Source organism: Dipteris shenzhenensis, chromosome 1 (genome assembly GCF_047967505.1).
Source record: "Dipteris shenzhenensis isolate YYH24624 ecotype China chromosome 1, Dip_SZ_1.0, whole genome shotgun sequence".
NCBI lineage: Eukaryota > Viridiplantae > Streptophyta > Polypodiopsida > Gleicheniales > Dipteridaceae > Dipteris > Dipteris shenzhenensis.
The window spans coordinates 67892283-67914989 of NC_141596.1; the positions used below are offsets into that span (position 1 = coordinate 67892283).

General features: G+C 39.5%; 1 pseudogene across 1 annotated transcript; it reads left to right on the top strand.

The window, feature by feature from the left end:
- The first annotated feature begins 11938 nt into the window (after window positions 1–11938).
- LOC147906267 (F-box protein At5g46170 pseudogene) lies at window positions 11939–14068 on the top strand (annotated as a pseudogene). The gene is made up of 2 exons (XR_015541350.1): window positions 11939–12278; window positions 12368–14068. The product of XR_015541350.1 is annotated as an F-box protein At5g46170 pseudogene (transcript).
- The last annotated feature ends 8639 nt before the right edge of the window (window positions 14069–22707 follow it).

Below are 22707 nucleotides of genomic sequence, written 5' to 3' on the forward strand. Positions count from 1 at the left end.
TGTATGGAAGAAAATCACATATTGGGAAGAGATTAGCCTCATTATGTTGAAGTAATACCATGTTTCTGTTGAAGGTCAACATCTCCTGATGTCACCTGTGAGAGAGGGCCAATGCTTGTGGGTGTGCCTGCCCCCATGAGAGTAGTCTAGGGTAGGTATTGTGTGCCTCTTGGGGCCCTTTTTGGTCCACATGCTGGCAAGCCATACAAACCCTTTATAGGCTGATGGAAGCATGATGGTTGGCCCATGTTAGGGTAGCTGATGTCGACCTACTTGCATGCTGGTCAGCTCCTTCTCTAGCTGACCGACCAAGGGGGAGGCTGGGGCTATATATAGGCCCTCCCTCCTTAGTGTTTTCCATCTACTAGAGCAATTCATCTAGCACCATAGTGCATATTCTAGAGTAGGGTTGTGGAGTAGTTCTTCCACACCTGTGTGTATCCTGTTGTTGAGGTTGTTGAGCAATCTTGTGGAGCTCTTGAGCAGCCTATTGTGCAGATGTTTTCCCCCATGTGTAGAGGGGCTAGAAAAAGCATGTGCCTAACTCCAACTTCCAACCTTACCATTATTATTCCTAATCGCGCTAATATTATGCAAGCTTTATAAGTATGGTGTCTCTTGATATTACATTCATTTTATAATGAAGTCAGTCTCCATGAGCTACCTCCTCCTTTAATGTGTCCTCCCTTTATGCTTTCTTACAATAGGCTCTCGAATCCCAAAATCATTTGCTAAAGCTCCAACTATTGCCACCATATATGTAGAAAGGACACAACCCATCTAAGGCTTTGCTCCTCTTATGTATACTCTCATAAGCTTAACCCACGTGCAAGCATACTACAAATATGTCTTTTTTTTCCACCAACATATGTTAAGATTGAGAGAGAATTTGAGCTTTGGTACAAATTGTGGCTATACATGGGTGGGATTGATTGCATGCTATCCAAGACCATGATGATAAACCATGATGATTTTAAGCTTGAATGCATCTTAGAATGATGTTTGAATGCATCTTAGAATGATGTCATGATTATCCTACTGCATCCACAAGCATCATGTATTATGAATCATGTATTCTAAAGCTCCCACATTATGCGAGGGCTAGAGTGATGCCATAATGGCATGGCCTACATTACATCTTGTACTACTGTATGGTGTGGTAATTGATTTTAGATGATGACCTGTTCTTTTGCAACAACAACAGCTATAAAGTAAAATTCATTCCCATGATTTTGTTGCAAGAATCATTGATCCGCATCCCTGAAAAGTATTTATCAACTAAATAATTCCACCCTCTTGTGATATCATTGAGGTCCAAGTGAGATCTAGTCGACATATGATGTAATATGCTGCCCAAGTCCTACCCTATGGATTCACATGTAACAAAAAAGAATGCACTTGGGCATAGACTACCTGGATTCATGTGATTTTCTATTGGTCTTGGTCTTTGTTGGATTGTTGCAAAAGCTATCTCAAAGCTAAGAAGTAGGGTGCTTAATGCATCTATAAGTTGGTCTGTAGAAAAAGTATTTTGTATCTACCTTTTGTATAAGTACATCCAATTTATGGGCTATCGAAACACATTTTTAATCTACCATTTGGGAATGCGTATCAATTATTTCATATGGTATTCCTTATTGCACTATTTTAAACTCTTACAATAAATGTTCTCTCTCTCTCTCTCTCTCTCATTCAGATTTGCAGGCACACAGCACATCTAGGAGGTTACCTGGCAAGGTGGAGCCTCCAAGAGCATCCTTGGTGGACACAAACTATACAAAAATTCCGCATGTCAATCAACAACAGTTTATCGCAGTTTGCGGGAATGCTAAACACTTTTTGAGTGGCAAACTGATAGCTTCCACAAATACCAATAGTCTGTAGCATGAAGAATCATGAAGAGGCTATGCCTTAAATGGCTAAAGCGCGTGCTACAAAGAGGTGTTATACCAGAGGTTCATTTTGAGCACATTGGATCCTCTTACTTAAGAAAGTGAAGTTACGAGTACCTAGATGGGATGCAGAGGAGTGAAAACTCAACATAAAACTTGCACAATAGCATGCCAGCCACCCTACTACAATGCTAAAGATAGACCATACGTGTGGACCTTGATATTGGCTGCACGACTCCACCTCGACTGCAACTTGTTATTTCCATAACGTGTGGACCTACTCTCATTCTTGTTCCTCCCTCGATCGTTTTTCTCCAAAATGGGGTGATGTAGCTAACAAACTAATGTCTGCATAGATGAACTACGTTGAATGCTCTAGACTAGCATTATGATAATCGGAAGTGGGTAGAAAAAATAATAAAAAAAGTGTCAATTAGGAATTATCTACTTACGTTTTCCTACATGCTGTCGCAAACTCTAGGATGGGTATATAGACTTTGATTTGGCATTGCTTTTAGGAACTTACATTTTCTACTTTGTACGTAAGTCTCTGTGTTTGTTTACCTAGCCAAGGCAAGGCATATGAGAGTGTCTCTGTCAAATAGGAGCATTCGATATTTTTATAAAGCTAGCCTACAAAAGAATAGTTAGGAAGGAGTCGTCCATTATTGGTGCCTTGCAACAACAAACAATGAAATTTTTTGCATCAGACCACCGTGGTCTGTACCGCCTCCATCACAAATGAGTCTTTCTTCTTTTTTGGAAAATTTAAGCTTTACAAATGCTAAGGTTAATGTTTTAATTGAATTGGTTCTCTGCCCTTTTTATTCACCAAAAATGATCATGACGTTTTGTGGGTCTCACCATGTTGAGCTAGACAAGTTGAGCCACCTTGAGGTGCCTAAAATGTGGCATTTTTAAGGGATGCCATGTGGAGCTCATGTGGACATATCCATGTTGGCATGTGTTTGAGTGGCCATGAGATGCATATGATGCCTGTTTTTGTAAGACCTAATCTAGTGTTTGTCTCTATTACCCCTTGGGAACCCAAAATTGGCATGAGAAACTAGATAATGCACCATGAATATCGTTGACACAGAATGAGGTAATTCCTTGAGGTGAGGTTTGTTGAGATTGATCTTTAAGAAATGCATTTCCCTTAAATAATTTTCTAGAAATTGGATACAATGCGAGGGTAAGTCAAAGTATCCATGTTTTCCAGGCTAAATGGTCGGTATCATGGGTGATTCCATGTTAATATACTAATGTTGCTATTGTGATTGGTGCTATTGAAATTGGTTATATTATGTATATGATGGTTATAAATGAAGCATTATTGTGTTGGATTAGTTGTTGTGATGGTTCATCAATTAATTATTACTAACACAATTGGATGTCACATACAAATTACAAATTGGATAATGGGGAATGGTGATGGTGAAGATAATTTAGGTTGAGCAAAGTATCAAATGTTGATAAGGGACATGGGACAATATTGTAAAATCATAATAAATTAAGTTATGGGCTAATTTGTTTCATTAATTTTGGGTGGCATATTATGCCTTGAGATACTTTGAGCTTGTGAAGCTATGTTGATCAATCCTTCCAGTTGTGGACAAGGGATGCTTTTGGATGTACTATTAATGGCCCTTTTTGCTTTTCAAGGAAATATTATAAATACTCTAGATGGAAGCAAAAGCCACCATCTAGAGGGGGCAGATTATACCCCATTGGCATATTAGACCTCATGTGGGGTCTCTCTCCTTAGATTCTCTTACTCATGACTTTTTATATTCACATCATCCATGAATTCACGGGCATGGTTTTGTTCTATATGTCTCTCTCAAGTTCAACTATTTTAGTCCTTCAATAAAAAAATTCTAAAATAAGAAAGTTATAAAGCAAAATCATCAAACTAGGGTGAACTATTTGTACTTTATCCTTAATTTAAAAATTTTATGTTTATCATCAGGTAGCAACCAACCGAATCACATCAAGCTCCTATCCAAAGAAAGATGGGTTCTCCGATCAAAAGCACTAGCATAGGGAAGATATGGTGAAAGTAAAACATTGCCAAGAGGAAATAAGCAACTTGACTGCGAAATCAACAAGAGCTATACTCCTTGCTCAGCACGATCAGGTCAAGAGGGTCCATCTAAATTCGATGCCATTGTACAAAGAGAGTGTGATTTTCAAATTCGAACCTTTGAGTCAATGCTATTCTTTCTTTTTTATTTTTATATCGAGCATGATGCTGTGTTTCCTTCTAAAAAGTTAAACTCTCTCTCTCTGCAGAATGTACAAAAACTTGGAGCTAGTAGTCTTTGGAGGTTTCATTATTAATAGGACAAAACACATTCATTGCTGCAGACATGCACCTCTATGAAATTGAGGTGAACTAATCGCTTTGAAGAGTCTCTTGAATTATTTTCCTTATGGATTGATAACACTAAGAGTGGCTAACAAACTGTAAGACAAACAAAAGTGATCGTGTCTGTGTGTGTGTGTGTGTGTGTGTGTGTGTGTGTGTGTGTTATTGGTATAAGAAATCAACATACAAGTCTATGTGTGTGTGTGTGTGTGTCTCTCTCTCTCTCTCTCTCTCTCTCTCTCTCTATATATATGATGCCAAGCGGGCTTGGACTCGACAACCTCGATCCACTAAAGCTAAAGATGATCTCTGCATTCATTCTTTCGAAGCCGACATCTCCAACTGAAGCTGCAAAAACGTGTCTCCAGATCTCGACCGTGCAAAGGAGTGAGGCGGTGTACTACATCGATTCGTGCCCACCAAACCTATTTCAAAGGTATATCTACCAACATGGGGTAGCACCATTGCACTCCCCCATCGATACATATTCCAAAAGGCCGTATGCACTCACGGGCTTGACATTCCATGAGTATTGGACATACAGAGAAACCCCATAAAAAACAAGCCCTCTGAGAGCTATGTCGATCTCGTTGGAAATTATGTATATTTGACATCATGACTCGTCCGCTTCACAAACTACCACCCCGCACATCAATTAGAGGCATTCTTTTACAACCTCATGCCAAGGAATTTTTCATTCAAGAACGAGACTTGGAAAACAAGATGAATTATAATTTCATGGAGTACCACATTCACAATATAATTCAAATTGAGGATGACTTAGAGCCGCTAACTACTACAAGTCCACATGCTAGTAAATGAGAACCGGTAACTGGTAACGTCCATGATAATACATAAGAACCCACTCCATGAAGACTCAACTTTACAAATATTCAACCTTTTTGCTTTGGGGAAAAATGCAAAAAAGTACGAAACCCTCTAAATTTTCTCAATGGACAGATCTTCTGACAGTTCAAACTCAAACTTAAACAAACTGAAGTACCACTGGATACACCATCTAAAAGACAAAAGAAGTGGAGGTGCTATCCTATGACACCACAAATTAAAAAAATCAACATGTGCAGAGGCATTCCAAACGAGTACATCTATGGATGGCCCTCGTATAAAGAAATAAATGTCTGCATTAAATGTCTGCATTAAATGTCTACATTAATAGCATGGAGAATGGCAAGAAACTGTCAATCCAAACAAACAGCTCATCAAACCCACTAGCCAAAAGTAGATCAAACAATCATTAAAAAATCCATTTGGTTTTATGCAATATAGACAATAAAAAACAAAAAAACTAATAGCAAATCATTTCTTCTCATGTAGCAGGACTCAGAAGCACATCTTGATGGAGCTAAGGACTAATCAAGCACAAAATGACAAACACATAGATGTCTAAACGAGACACGTAGGCATTACTCTATACAATATAAGATGGAATATCTACATACTGCATCCAACTACTACACTTCGATTACAATATGAGCATCAATACATTGTTGTGAACAGACAAAAAAACAGCAATGCATACGGCCACAGCTTCATCGACCAGCTGATTATAATAGAAAAAATAAAAGCAATAGTCAACCCAAAACTGAGAGATGAGATCTACGAAACCGATACAGAAGTCTTCAGCAAGACAAAGGACATTCCACATACCAACAATGATAGCAACAATGACGATAATAACAAATGTAACACCTCATGCCTTTTTCTATCTCAACCGGTCAATACATCTAACATTGAACTAAATGCTTTGTAGTTCCATGCACATGTAGAGACAATCAAAATGGAAGTTGAACAAAAAGAAATCTGAAAAAAGATGAGGCAAATCAAATACTACATTTACTGCATCCATTGCATAGATACGAACAAAATGTACATTAGGCGAACAACCAATCAGCTGTGCTGACAAGGATCGTATGTCACAAGACTAACCTGCCAAACAAAATGGCCACTGATGTATATAGGCACAAGCCTTTTGATCAACACTTCATCATCGAAACCCTAACAACAATAGAGTCTAGAAGCAAGGCAATGAAGCATGGGAGTGGCCTATAATAAAAAAGTGTTTGAAACACAAATAAATAACAACTTAGAAACCTAGGTATTGATAAATGTATATGAATTTATGAATGTAAAATTATATATACATATATATAATACACCCTCCCACCCACCCACCCACCCACACACACACACACACATACACACACGCACATGCACGTGCGCACACACACATATATAATCCTAGGCCATTCTATTGCTAGAAGGTGGAATGTGGTGCTAATAAAAGATTAATAAGCCCATTACAACAACCCATGGGCATAGCCATCTTACTATATATATATTAAGGACAATGGGAGGCACAAGAGGCTGGCAGCAGTCGATAGAGAACTCTAAGCACCACATGTTGCACTGAGGAGAGTGATGAGGGTGAAAAGGTGGGGAAGCTCTGAGTGCATGGGTGACAGACACTCATGAATGTGCCATATGGCATAGCACTAGAGACTCAAGTGGGCACAACTTGGAAGGGAAACTAGAGGGGAGTGGACCATTCAATGCTCTGGATGCATTTGAATTCTCTACTCCACGTGTCGCATTCCATGCACTTAGAGTGGAGAGTCTGAGGAGGTTGAGCACAAAGAACGTATAAAATTAATGACGGGGAGTTCTCGCTATCCCCACCATCGCACCATGTGTCCAGCCACATCAATGAGGAGGGGAGAGGAGGTTGCCAACACCATCTCACCATGTACTACCACAACACAGTTTGCCATCCTGGAGACTAGCTCACAATCACGCATCGTCATGCCATTTGTCGCGTGACATGCACCAAACTTTCGGTGGGAATTTTAAAAGTGTTTTTGGGGGGTGCTAAATTAATTAAGCGAAACTCAAACAAGACGATAGTAATAGAAGAGTAGGTGTAAATGCATGACAGTCAGCCGCACTATGTTGAGTGAATCCAAGACCCACCATGTGTCCCACGAGATAGCCCACTCCATTACTGACACAAGGTCAAAGGGGGAACTTTCAACTGATGTCGATCAGAATGTGTGAGGGCAGATTTGACACACTGGTGTAGATTTGCATGAGCAATGAGCACCGCCTCCTTCAACATGAGCAGCAACAGGTGCTCCAACAAAATGAAGGCTCCAATAAACGAGGCATCGCTTTGCCCACGATGATGAATGGAGATGAGGGGAGGAGTCGTCATTGATCATGATGAGGGGGGGTTGTTGTCATGGGAGGTGGTAGAGGCAAAGGGCAGAGTATGCATTGGTGGGCAGAGGCATGTGGTAGCGTGATACAAGGTGGCAGACATCACATGTGACAACAGATAGCACATGAGAAATCACACATCGTCACACGTGGTTGAGATGATAGTGTCACCGTGGTATAGAGCGGCGCCACAACAAATCAACGAGGGTGGCAACCGGTGTGCAAGGCAAAAGTCAAGACACAAGGCTTAGTAGAGAGAGAGAGAGAAATAGAGAAGTAGAGAGAGAAAGAGGGGGGGGGAGAGAGAGAGAGAGAGAGAGAGAGAGAGAGAGAGAGAGAGAGACAAAGAGAGAGAGAGAGAGAGAGAGAGAGAGAGATGTTAGATCATAACGAAACCAGAGAGGCGAGATACACTCTTCACAAATGATTGAATAAGAACATTATGACACTCAAATGGAACTATTATATTTCTTCATCAAGACACACACGACTAAGCTAGCTATCAACAGCTCATCCCTATGGGGCTTGCAACTGTGTTACAACCAGAATAGATGACTATGGACCTTACGACCTAGAGCAGCTACTCTATGACTCAGTTACATGCTATATGCCAGCCTTGGAGGACCAACGACTCAAGCCTAGATCTGCATAACTGACTCTCAAGAGTTTGGACAAGAAGATTGATCTCGTAACTCTGCTGTTTTGTAGAAGCCACTATTTCACCCTTGTGCTTTATACACTAGATCATCCAATCACGTTTGCCATGCAATGTAACACGAGCTTGCATCTCAAACCTTTGATCAACACAGCATCCCATGAGGGCATAGATCACATGCAAATCTCAACATACCCTTGCATGACCAAAATGGGAGACAAACAATAAACTATTGACAACGTAGTCCTAAAAGAGATATAGGCATCATGGCCTAATAAAAAACTATGTCTAACATCGTAGCTAGACACTGGCATTGAAGCCAAAACACAGCAACCATCACCACAAGAAGATAGCATGGCTTAGAAAGCCTAATCCTGATCAGGGAGGTTGTTTGAAATGAAACCCGCTATCTCATTCTTTTGTGTAGGTTATTCAATAGCCCAAGCACTCACTTTTCCTCGTTTTGCCTCCTCATCCTTTCATTTTTTGTTGCAAAATCTCTTTATAAGACGACTAGGCTTTCCACAATAATGGCAATCTCGCTTATCTTTGATCGCAATTCGCTTATCCTTCATATGTTGTATCACGATTCACCAGTGAATGTATTCTCCTCGCACTTTTCCTCTGCCATAAGCAAATCCACACAATCAATGAAATCAGCCTCATCATCTAACCGAAGAATGCGAGCTCTCTCAAAGTATCTAGAGGGTAAACTCTTAAGCAAAATAGGTTTTTGGTCTTCATCCTCAATCTTTGAACCAAGCTCTGAAAGTTGCTTTATTAATGATTGCATGCGGTTTAGGAAGGTGGTGAGTTCTTCATTGTCATCCATGTGTAAATCATACAACTGTTGCTTTAGTTTTTCCTTCGAATGGCACATCTTAACCCCAAACAATGCTTCAAGAATCGTCCAGTTTGCTGCAGTAGACTTTGTCATTTCAAGATGATGAAAATAATCCTCCCCCAGAGCTTGACCCATCATGCCAATAGCTTTGTCTCTTTGCTTCCTCCAAGCCCGTTTCTCAACTTCTCCAAAATTCGGCTCCTTCTCCGTGCCAAACACAATATCCCACAAACCCTTCTACATAAACCATAGCTCGGTGGAGAGTTGCCAGCTTGCAAAGTTTCACCCATTGAACTTGATGATTGAAGGCTCAAATTTCATCTTCTTCACTGACTCCATAGACTTGTGAGACTATACCCAAATGATCTCGAAAACACACCTCAACCAATATGTCTAGGGCAGATCTTCTTCTTTGATTGCACTTACTTCTCGGTCTTCTTACTCTTTATGGAAAAACAAGTATTTCAGTGACAACTCTTCTAATAGATCATTTTGACATGCATGAAAGGCTCTAGCCCTTAGACTAACTCATGATAGAGTCTGCAACCCTTACCAATCTCAATGCTCTGATACCAAATGTTAGATCATAATGAACCACAGAGGTGAGTTACACTCTTCACAAATGATTGAACAAGAAACTTATGACACTCAAATGGAACTATTGTATTTCTTCAAGACACACACGAATCAAGCTAGCTTTCAACAGCTCATCCCTATGGGGCTTGTCACTTTGTTACAATTAGAATAGACGACTATGGACCCTATGACCTAGAGCAGCTACTCTATGACTCGGTTACATGCTATATGCCAGTCTCGGAGGACAAGTGACTCAAGCCTAGATCTACATAACTGCCTCCATCGTGAGAGCTTGGACAAGATGATCGATCTCCTCGTAACTCTACTGTTTTATAGAAGCCATGCACATGATTGAAGCAGCTTCATGTCGTTGCCACCTCACGTTACTATGCGAGGTGTAATCCATGCAAGCTAAGTCTCAATTGGACCAATAATAATCACCCATGTGCTTTATACACTGGATCATCCAATCACTTTTGCCATGCAGCATAACACAAGCCTACATCTCAAACGTTTGATCAACACACCATCCCATGAGGGCGTAGATCACGTGCAAAACCCAACGAGAGAGAGAGAGAGAGAGAATCACACATAAGTAAATAGATTTTGATTCCGTAGTTAAAACACTTCCATGTGTAAGTCTTGGCAATGCTCTATCAATCTTTTGCCTATGGGATACCCTCTGTTGGGATTTCATTTCTAACATTCAATACTGGGGAGGATTGTGTGTTGTGTGTGAGAGAGAGAGAGGCATAACTTAGTTGAGAGTGGTTGAACAAAGAGAGACTTCTATTTGCCATGGCCTCTCAATCCGCTACTTTGTCCAAAACTATGGCTTGCATGCCAGTGATAATGATATTGGTTCAATTGCAAGGCTTGAGACGGCATCCATTCATGATGATGGTGATAATGGTGCTGGTGTAGTTGCATAGATGCATTCATGAAGCTTTACAAATACAATTTTCGTATAAGTCTTCCAAGATTCATAATCAGTTGATCACCTTTGTCCAAATTTCCTTCTCTTTTTCGTGTAGTGCATTGAAAATGCTTATGCGCTAATCTCCACAAGGATTAGTGTGACCACACTGAATTTCTTTGTACATAAAGCTCAAAACCTATCTGCGAGAGTATTAATGTGATCATGAGCATTAGGATTTCTTCTACGATGATGGTGGACGTTTGATCTACTCTGTGAAGGCTTATATGGTGGTCCCTTCTTACTCCAGAGAGAGATGTACACACTTAAACATGCCCAGAGAATCAACACACATGTACATGTGTGTAGACACACTATGACCTATGTGCACACATATGCATGTGTAGGCATATAAGCATACACATGTACATGAGCATACATACATTGCGCAACATGTGTGATATGCAAATGTATGTGTGTGTATACACATATATACATATGCATATACACGGCGGTTTCCACACACACACACACACACACACACACACACATATACAGATATATCTGTATATATATATATATATATATATATATATATATATGCAGATATATTCGTATATATATCTATATATCTATATATACAGAGAGAGAGAGAGAGTTTATTGGTATAAAATATATTTTTTCCAAATAAAGGCACTGTTAGGGCTACATTGGGATGTGATTTGAAAATTTGCAAGTATACAAATGTTGAAATTTGTAAACTTTCAGATTGTGTGTGTGTGTGTGTGTGTGTGTGAGAGAGAGAGAGAGAGAGAGGCAATGTTACTGTAAACATTTTTTCCAACTAAAAGCAATGCTAAAGATCCAATTTGAAAATTTTGTAAAAAGCATTCAAACACTAAGATTTGTAAATTAAACCTGAAATTAGCATGGTTGCACACTTTCCATCAAAACTCTTTGGCTAGTTTTATGGCTATGAAGGTTTGACAACACCTAAAGGTTGCTAAGGGGAGAGCTCTCATTTGTGGAAAACTTTGACTTAAGCGTTACACGTTTTTTGAGTAAAACCATATCATGCAAGGCAAAGCCTTGTGCTCATGTGGAAGGTCGTTAAAAGTCAAGTTATGACATCTCCACTCTTAGCCAAGGGGTAAAAATGATAAGCCAAGTTATGACATCTCCACTCTTAGCCAAGGGGTAAAAATAGTTGGATAATTTTACATGTGGATTAAGACACGCGTGGCAAAATGGACATCGAGGATATATGCAAGACCTGCAACACCGTTAGCTGTGAGAATTGAAGCCAAGGTTCAAGGGCAGGCGCTCATTTTCAGTTTGTAATCTTGGAACTTGGCTCTTTTTCTTCTTCTTACCTCCCCTTCGCTCCCCTCCCTTGCATTTCAGTGCCTACTTTGGTTTACAAGCTTCACCTCGGTCCTCCTTCCCTCTTCTTATTTGGGTCGCTGTCCTAACTGCCCTAGCTTGTATTTGGACCTCTGCACGAATCTCCGGCTTGGCTCTGTTCTGTTCTGAGCTGCTAAGAACCTCCTCTTCTCTACCCCTTCTCGTCCAAAGGCCCTTCCTTTGGTGATCTCTCTCTGTTCCAGACATGGGTCTGCCCCCTTGTTGTAGTTGAACCTATCCTTCCTCCTCCAACTAGTCTCTGCTCCATTGTTCTGGGATTGGGCTTTGACATCCAGTTGATTGGGATCCCGTTTGGCTTCTACCCATTCCTTTCCGATCCTTTGGGTCGCTATTGGATTCTTCCCTCGCAAGTCAAGTTATCAGAGGTCGCATCTCTATTTCTAGGTTCTCTCCATCAAGATCCCATGGAGCTCCTATGTCTGAAAGCTACGCCATGTGCTTACTTCTGACGCAGGTCTGAAGACAGTAACTGTGGCTGCTTTCATCGAGACACCAAGAATTTCGTCGTATTAGCTTCGACTCTTCCAAGCCATGTATTTGGAGGTCAAATTTGCTCTCGATCATCCGAAATCCTTGCCCGAGGTCGCAATTTCTCAACCTTTTGGCTCGCCTAATGGACGAGACCCTTTCGAAAGGCTGGATGACTCTGTTATCTTGCAGATACTGAATCGGGTTGGAGACATAAAGGCTCTCGGAAGATGCACGGTTGTTTCCAAACGGTTCTGTACACTTGTTTCTACGGTGGAAAATGTCACAGTAAAGGTTGACTGTGTCATTTCAGGTGAAGATAATGGCCTTAATGCCCGAGGAAGAGGCATTTTTGGCCATCTAGTGCGATTTGTGGTTGGAAGCATAGTAAAGCCCTGGCAAGTGCTGCAGCATATGTTAAGCCCCAAGAAGTCTGTGCTCACGGGGGTGTCGCATCATTCCCCCGGAGAAGTTCTTAAAAATTTCAAGGCAGTTCGTAATCTCAGAATAGAATTACCGGGAGGAGAGTTGGGTGTCGAAGATGGAGTATTACTGAAATGGAAAGCAGAGTTTGGCAGCACATTGGAAAGCTGTGTAATTTTAGGAGCATCGGGCCTAGTTAAGCCTGAAAAGGAGAAAGTAAAGAAACCTGGGAAGTTTGAGTTTGGCAAGCCCTGGTTCTTACGGGGAAGGTACGACGAAAGGCAGCCCCTAGCAGGCGAAAATCTGGGATTACCAAGTCAAGATGACGGTGGTAGCCTTCCAGAATCCTTTTATACCAACGGTGGCTTGAAGCTCAGAGTTGTATGGACAATAAGCTCTTTGATTGCGGCGTCAGCTAGACATTATCTATTACAGCAAATTATATGTGAACATCCTACGTTGGTTAGTCTGGTTCTTACTGATGCGGATCGGCAAGGCATGCTCTGTATGGGTAAGGAGCAGTTGAAAGAATTCAGACACAAACCGTTGGCAGCTTCAGCGTCCGCAAATAGAACTCAAGTTCCAGCGCTTAACATGAAGCTTTGGTATGCTTCATACCTTGAACTTCCCGGGGGGGCTGGGTTGAAAGGAGCCACATTGGTTGCCATCAAGCCAAGTGACCAACCTGTGCGGAAAGAGCTGGATGGCTTTGTATCTGGCGCATTTGAAGAACCATTTAGAAGCGCTGTTAGTCTGCTAGCGAAGAGGCGCACGTATCTTTTGGAGATGAATTCTTTCTAGCCCCTGAGACAAGATTTTTGGTTGCCCTCCTAATGTGTAGCCTGACCATTTCTGGCTTCTCTTTTAAGCCAGCTGCAGCCAACATTGCCTTGTTTGCTTCAAGTTGCTTTTTTCAGATTTTTCAACTCCAGACGTTTGTTCTCAAGGGCAACGGATGTATGCTTGCTCTACTGGTAAATGCAAAGGTTCTGCATTGTGCCTGTGTTCAACCTAGGGCAAATATTGGAAAGGTATTTCGGAGGTTACTCTTTCAGCAGCCATGTCTATCGTGGCTTAGCAGCTTCTTGACTTGCCAACCGGACCTTGCTGGACCTGGTATTGAAAGCTGAAACAACTTTTATGAATTGTGCTTATGTACTTTAGCAGTGCTTCAGAGACTCTGTCTGAGCATGCCTGTTTCAAGTGCTTTTGCATGGCCTTTGCAAAGCAATATTTTGAAATGTAAGGCATGAAATGTACGGGATTAGATGCATAAAATAATGTTGCAAATAAAGTTGTATCCTAAAAGCAATTTGGCTGAAGTATATCCTGCAAGCTATCCCATGTGGCTATCTTGTCTCTTCCTCAGTATGCATTCGGCTTTTTAAGGTTGGATTTTGTCATGATTCGTAGGAGTGACGTTATATAGGGGATAGTTCATTGCAAAAGAGCAGGTATTTAATCATCTCTCTCTCTAAAGGTTGCTTAGGAATTCTTGAAACCCCAGCCATGACATTTCGGAGCTGGTACAGACATTGGAGCATCGTTTTGGGAATTGTGTCCAAGGCGGTCTCAGCATGCCCTCTATAGAAATAAAGGGTGTGATAGACTTTATTTGTTGTTATCTAGACAACAATTTGGGGACTCTTGAGCTTGTGGTGGTCTGGAATTAAGACAGTGTTAAAAGCAGTTTGGCTGATCTATCTCATGCAAGGCTTGATCCATTGGCTAGCTTGGCTTGTCCTTACAGTATGCATGCTTCTCCTTAAGTTTGGCCTTTGTGCTTAATCGTAAGTTATATTTAGAGAATATTTGTTTTCTAGATAAACTTCAAGGTTTGCCTGCGTGATAAACGTCAAGGTTTTGCCTGTGTGAAACTTTATTAGTTATTATCTAGATAACTGTTTTTGTGATAGGCATGGGCCGTGACCTTATTCTCTCTACCACTGAAAAAACAATGTGACCATGAAATGGAAAGAGAAATGCATGATGGAGAAATGCATCATCATGCATTTATGCCCCCATCCACTTACAAACATGTGCAGCATAAGTTTAAATAAATGTAATGAAATGAAGTGAAGTATTATATCCACAAGCTTTCATTCTATTAGCATCTATCTATAATCTTTGTGTACAAACAATTGTAACTACTACCATTGGTATGGCATGGAGGAACATCCGAAAGTAGCATTGCCCGCCAAAGAAATGGCACATAAAGTACATGTGACCCATGGGATTACCAACTTGGCATGGCTTTCACTTTCTCTATGCAAGAAGCTAAACCCATTGGTCTAGGGTTGGGATATTTATACGCATTGTAGACCGTGTTGATTCTTGTGTTCCATTGCACTAAAAGCAATCACTTAATGTGATGTGGCTATTGTAATTGCTTGCACCTACCAACAAATGCCATCTTCAACTTAAAAAAGGAGTCTTTGTTGACTTGGCAAACGTACTTGCAACCTTAGGATGTCTAGCTTCTCATTGTGCACTTGAAAGGCAAACGCATGTTAGCTTGTGCCTTGTGCATATGTATCTCAAGTGTGAAGATATTGTTGCACCTCGTTATTGGGTTTTTGTGTGGCATCAACACTATTGATGTGTTGCACCTGTGCTCATGATTTTGTATATGTACTTGTGATTTTGATTGTGCTTTCAATTGACCATGCCTCCACATTAATGTGAACATTGTATGTTTGAGATGGCATTATATTTGTATGCCATAACTCATCAGCTATATTGCTGAATTAAGAGCACTTGCAGTACTCGCAAGCTTTTTAAATGCAAAAAATGGGTAGGAGAGCCAATCAAAACTACCGCTAGCAGAATTTCTAATACCATCAATATAATTACAAATATAATCATACCATCAATATAATTACAAATACCAATGGTATTTGTAACATTTAGCGTTGGTTATAAAAACAATCCCATCGGTATATGGACTTGTATTGCCGGTTTCATTATAATTATCACCTGTATAATGCCTATTACTGTCAGTTTAGTTATCCAGTTTACCGGTGAAATTTTTAGGTTACCAACATGACCACATTATTTTCATGCATTTTTTGAACAAAAGTGATGTTCGTGAATAATAGTAACGTTAACACGACCCTAAAAATGTTAACAAAAGATTTGGTGGTAGAGATCTAGAGGAGGGGATGGGGCATATGGGAGACATTCAAAAAGGAAGGGTGCTATGCAAGAAAGGAATGGGAAAGGTGTTAGTAGTGGGGGTAAGGTTTTGTTTCCTGTAAAAAATCAATAAGGATTGAAGGATTTGTGGCTTATAATCAGCGTGCTATTTGATGGGTCAATCAAAATGTTGAGCAATAAAGGAGAAGTGCCTAGAATTTTGATCTCTTTGACATTATTTTGCCTATATTTGGAGAAAGATTATGTTTAAGATGAAATCGAGAATAATCTTGATGTTGAGACCATAAAATGTATTTTCATAGGTGTTGGATTCATTCTCAACCAATGCCCTTTCTAAAAATTCAGGTTGACTTTACAAACGAGGCTTTTTTATGACAAGTCAGTTGGTGCCATGGAACTCTTCAAGGACCTAGACTTTTGAAACAAATTCAAAGACTTTATTTGACACATTTTCAGAGGGAAGGAGCTACAAGTTATTGTGTCAAGGTAGCCCATGCAATCATGATGGCATCGGTTGAGCATAAATGGGTGAGTTTCTATTTCTATATTTGAGTACTTTGAGTTCCTAATAAAGTAATATAGTATAAGCATGGTTGAAGTGTCAACAACAAGGAATATGAAAAATCAATATATTGAAACTCCTTCAATCAAAGGTGATAATACAAAGAGCAAGCAAATGTAGGTTGATAGATGGCTAGTCAAGACACCTTCAATTAGATCTAATGGTACAAGAGAAGACAAACAACAGATTGATAGAGAACTAATCAAGTCAATCAAATGGGGAACTAGAATTGAACTATGGATCACATATGTTTAAAAATATTGTGGATCAAATTGAACAATAATGACTTGTGGCCAAAACATAGACACATTACAAGCAAGTGAATCATAGCACAAGAAACATACGCATGTCTAGTAAAACTCAAATGAAACAAAAGTTGATGTAATCAAGTACAATACGACTTTTTTAAATGCTTATACAAGAATAACTTTAATCCCAATCAATGAAAGAAAATATAGAAGAGGTAGACAAATGTCATGGAATGGATTTAGATATTGCAAATTTTCCCTTCCATGACATGGAATGGAAAGGGGCTTAGCATTTTGCGAGTAAGTTTTTGCAAGTTTTGCGAGTTTTTATTGAATTTTTTCTATAGCTCATGGCATGCCATTAAAGATCATATGGTGTAGAACTCTTCCAACCACCTTGATCTCTAGCTACAAGGATTGATTTGACTCAACCATAATGTTTTTTTTAAATGGGAAAATTTAAGCAAAACTATGCATTTAGCATTGGGAGAAATTTAAAATACTGTTATATGCACAACTTGTATTCTTACATGCAGAGGACCCAAGAAAAACAAACACATCTCCCACAAAACTAGAAATTATAGATGTTCGAATACTTGACCTATGGATGACCACGTTACTTTGCTCCATTGGTACAAATTCCTTGGAACAAAACAAAACTTGAACTATGTTGCCAGAGGGGTATAAATTCCTTGGGAAAAAAAACAAAACTTTTGATACATGCACAATTTGACCTCTTTGACACTAGAAATGAGTTCAGAAGGCCCAAAAACCTTGAAAACGGCTACAAACATGGGTACCTTAAGATAAAATCCCAAAATGCCATCTGGGAAAAAAGTTTTTGGAACCCTGTCTTTATAGCTCGTTGGCAAGCGATTGTTTCAAGCTATTTTCGATTGGCTCAACCACAAATGCAATGATGCTTAGCTACTGCTTGCTTGCCTTTATAGCTGAACAGGGTGAGCTATTGATCCAAGGTATTTATGATGAGATATTGTCCTCTAATAGAACTAGCTCCATGGTTTCCATCGAGTGTTTCTTATGTTTATGAAATATATTTCCTGGCTTTATTATTATTTATACTTGCATGGTGATACACAAGAATTAAATTAACACATAAAAATACTTGAAAAACCTGCAAACTCGCAAAAAAATTTACTCGCAAAATGTCAAAACCCGAATGGAAACTTGACATGGAATAGATTTAGATATTGCACATGACATGGACTGTATTCAAATATTGCAAAGTTTCCCTTCCATTTTGAGATGACGTATCATGCATATAAAAGTCATGAACCCTACCATTCATTTGGTGTTTGGTTCTCTCCTCTCTCTCTCTCTCTCTTTTTCTTTCTCTATCATGCAGTGTTTCATGGCAAAACTTCCCTTGACCACTTCCTTATACTTTTGTCTTAGGATAGCTTTTGATGCGGAATCTCTAACTTGATTGTTCCAAGGACTAAGTGCCAAGAGTATGAGTCACAAATCCTTATAGAAAAGCATCAAATTTGTTGAGGGTCTAATCAAGAGACACAAGGCTCTTGAAGTGAGGGGGTTTTGGTTGAGAGGTTATGAAGATCAGTGGTGAACTTGTGCTAAGGTAGAAGACGTGTTGGCAAGTCAATGACAAATTGTCAATTGATCTAAAGCAAACAAATTATTAAGTGTATAAAATTGAAGGGTAAATTGAGATTTTAGTAGATGCAAGGTGGAACTAGAATCCCTTGGTATCATTACCCCTTCTTGGATGCTCAATCCACCACATCAAATGGATGTTGAGCCCTGTTGGATTTGGGTTGATCTATGCTACACATGGTATAGATTCAAAATGCCAATAATATCTCAATGGATTCTCATATAATCACAATTCCTCAATATCTACTTACTATTGATCCTCTAGTGTACCACAAGGTTGATTTAAAGAGGTCAAGGAGTGTTTGGAAGAGACTAAGATTATCCTTGAGAATGGTTGGTGGTTCAAAGAGGAGGACGATGGAATCAAGGAATAGAGGCCACTAATGAGTGGAGGGGGGAAATGAAGAGAGTCAAAATTTGCTTACATCTAGGACAAGGACCGAAATCGTCCTTCCTCAAACTGTTGCTAATAGAACATGAGATTGAGGGGACTTAGATCTACAGCACGGAGATCAAGTACGGCAAATCAACATCTTTCATAGCCTCTTCGTGATGCTCCCCTTCCTCCTTCACCCCCCTCATTTTAGTCCTCTCTTTCCTTCACCCCCTCATATCACTCCTCCCTCTCCTCCGCCTCACATCATTCCTCTCCCTCACATCACTTTTCCCCCTCAAGTCACTCCTCTCCCTAAGCCTTCTCATCACAATCTTGACACCACCCTCTAATGAGGGCACTCCTTTTTTTAAATCAATGCATGCTTGATGCTTTTTGCTGCTACCTCAAGTTTCTCTCCATAGCCAAAGCCACAATACCAAGCTTAGAACCTAGAGGATCATCCTCCAACCTTATAATGAAGGAAAGGGTGAGCCCAAATTGATATCTAAGAATGCTAAGGAGGCTACAATTGACTAAACAAAGGCAATAACCTCAGTTGACACTTTGGAGCATCAATTGCCCAAGGATGTAGGTTTATGGGCTTTTAAGTTTAAGCTTTTTTTCCCATGGCAAGAAGTTTAGAGAAAGGATAGATTGGGCTCATTTATTGGAAGAGGATTTACAATACATGGATGAGCAGCTCAATTCTGTATTACATGATCTCAAGGATGAGCATTGATACTACCAATAAGAATTTATCAACCTATTTAGGGATCTCACTCAAGTAAGAAGTTATTTCCAAGAATCAAAGAATTGAACAAGTCTACATAGGAATCAAATGCTCAATCGCATAAACTTCAAAGTGGGAAAAACTTCAATGGGTCATGCCTAAAATTGAGAGGCCACCCAACAATTGACTTTGAAGGATTCAATGGAAGCACCTTTAAGGGGTAGGCTTGCATCTACCATACAAGATAGAGGATCTTGGAAGGAAAGATTAGCACAAGATGACAGAGGCAAAGAGTTGATGGAATCATCTAGTTCTAATAAGAAAATGCAAAGCAATCTAGATGGAAGAGGCCATTGCAAAACAATTGTTGCTCTCTTAGGTGATCCAATGTGACATGAACACCTTTGTATATATGTCCATTTATAGAAATGATTTTTTTCCAAACTAGTCTCACTATACTCCTTTCTTCTTGTAGCATTGTTTTGTTAGATTTTCCATCGTGGGAAAAAAAGCTTGATTATGCCTTTATTAAGATAGGCATTCCTCCCCCCCCCCCCTTGTCTAGGATTTGGCTCCTTGAGATGCTTATACAATAGAGGGGGTAATTGATTTTGCTAGGCTTATGCCTTTCGGGCTAGCCAATCCCAAGTCTATTAATATAGTTTGACTTTATCTTGATTTAATCCTTGTGGGGAAGAGCTCTCCATTGATTTGCCTCAATCGTATCATGTTGTCTTAGCCCACATTAACCACCTTTATTTTTGCGTGCTAGAGGTATTGAAATTCCATAAAAAATAGCTCATTTCAAGAATCAAAGAATAGGACTAGGTCCCCATTTTAATTTCTTGTTGTGATATCTACATTACTAGTTTTTTTAATATGGGAGATGTGATATAGTCTTTGCTCTATCTCCTTTGGCTTTGGCTCTCCCAATTCGTGTTCTAAGTCCATTCTAAGGGCTACAATTTGTCTTGGAAGACAGAGGGATTTGCAAGATAAAATTATTGACTCATTAAACTTGGTTATCGGAATGCATCACTACATTTGTCCATCGACCACCTATTATTACTCCATCTATGATCCCTTCTAAATAAATTCTCCTTCTTTGATCCCTTCTGAATTAATTCTTGAGCTCACCTCTACTTGTATTTGAGGTTGTGTCCTTAATTTGCACTAGTTTGTTCACAAGTTGGTTACATGTGGGTGGAACTTTTATGCCAATAACATGATATTCAAAAGAATCCAAGTCATACAATTGTATGATCTAGTCATAAAAAGGTAGTCATCTCAAGATATCTCATATTTGATGAAATTTCATGATACTTTGATCAGCCTCCAATCGTCTCTATATCCATGATCAAATTTAGTAATTTAATTACCTTGCCAGCACCATCTGATAGTGCTCAATCCAAAGTGAACACAAAGAAAAGGCAAGCTAAAAATGCAAGAATTGTTGGCACTACAACTAATATAGTCATTAATAATAAACAAAAAGTTCCATGACAATTATAAGTAAGACCTCATTATAAGAAAGAACTAAAAAAGCTAGATTTATAGAATAATGTTTGCATTAATGGAATTGGGTTTATAGAGTCAAATTGAGTCAAGTTGGTATAGTTGAAAAGTACAAAGATAGACTTACCGATGTCAAAAATGATGCACAAGAATATGGTAGAGATTATGAGGAAAATTTTGCAATAATCACAAATATGACAGCCTATCAAGTCTTTAGCTTCACACATGATTGGCTCATACATTTGATAGATGTGAAAAATGCTTTCTTAAATGGTTTTCTAGATGAAAAAGTATACACAAAATAGCCAAAAGCTTATGTTATCAATGCCCAAGAGCAAAATTTTTGTAGATTGCTCAAATCCTTCTATGGATTGAAGAAAAGTATGGAATTTTTGGATCCATAATCACTTTTTAAGTATGGTTTTCTCACCATCATACTCAAATCCTTCCTTGGATAGCCTAAATACAAAAGAATACATTATTCTTATTATTCTTTATGTAGATAATTTGACTGGTTGTGTGATAGGCTATCTTTCGAAAGTAAAAAATGATCTCACATGGAATTTGACATGAAATACATAGGGGGCCTCCATCATCTGCTCGATACAAAAATCTAGAGGGATACACATGGTACTATATTAACTCAAGGCAAGTATACTTATAAATTTTGAAGTAGTTCCACATGCAAGATTTTAAACCCTTGCCTAGTCTCATGATTGTAAACCCTTGCCTACTCCCATGGAATAAAGCATAAAGCTTTCATCTTATGATATGTTGCCAAATACATATCCTCAATAGTACATATGACTTATTGGAAGTTAGATTTATTTGACCATTACCATACCATACATTTCATGCTTACTTGGTGTTCTATATGCAAAATACCACAAAGAGGTTCATCAAGTTGTAGCTAGTAGAGTTCTCATGTTTTTTTCTAGTACATGGGATTATTGGATCAAATATAATAGATGCATATACCTAGACCTTTATGGTTTTACTAATGTATACTGAGATTGTAGTGTGGATGATTAAAGTGTTGCTATATGTGCAATACCCACCTCTCATATGTAACCACCAATGTTCCATATTGCCCTTTTGTAAGGTCCCCATTATGAGGAGAAGCCATGGTGTGAGCACTAGACATTGGTAGGATCCTAGTTTTGACATTAGATGAGGTCTCATGGTGACCGTTTGATGGTTAGGAGATGGTAGAAGGAACAACGTACTCCTCGGGGGTTCAAGGGTAGCACCCCCGATCCTAGGGGTGTGGGGGCAAGGCCCCCAATGGTGGGGTTTGGGTTTGCTGACAGAGGCCCCAGCCCGTGATGGTATGCCCTCTGTTGCATGCACGCGAACATTCATGAGTGAATTTGCTTACGCGTGTGTGGTCGGTGGTCAGTGGTCAATGGTTGTGGTGGATTCTCCTTCTTGAGATGATTTATTCCCTAGCTTGACCAAGTCCCACAAATTCTCTTTCTTAAGGACAAATTTGATTTTTAGTTGCCGTGTGAAAACCTTGGCCATTGAACTTATCTATCTTATAGATGGCCATTGAGTGGGTCTTAACCTTTTTGAATCAGGCACTCTTACAAATGATCAATCTTTGTAAACAAAGAAGTCTCCCTCACCATACAAATGCAAGTTATTTGATATGTACTGAGAAAATCCTAAATTCTTGGCA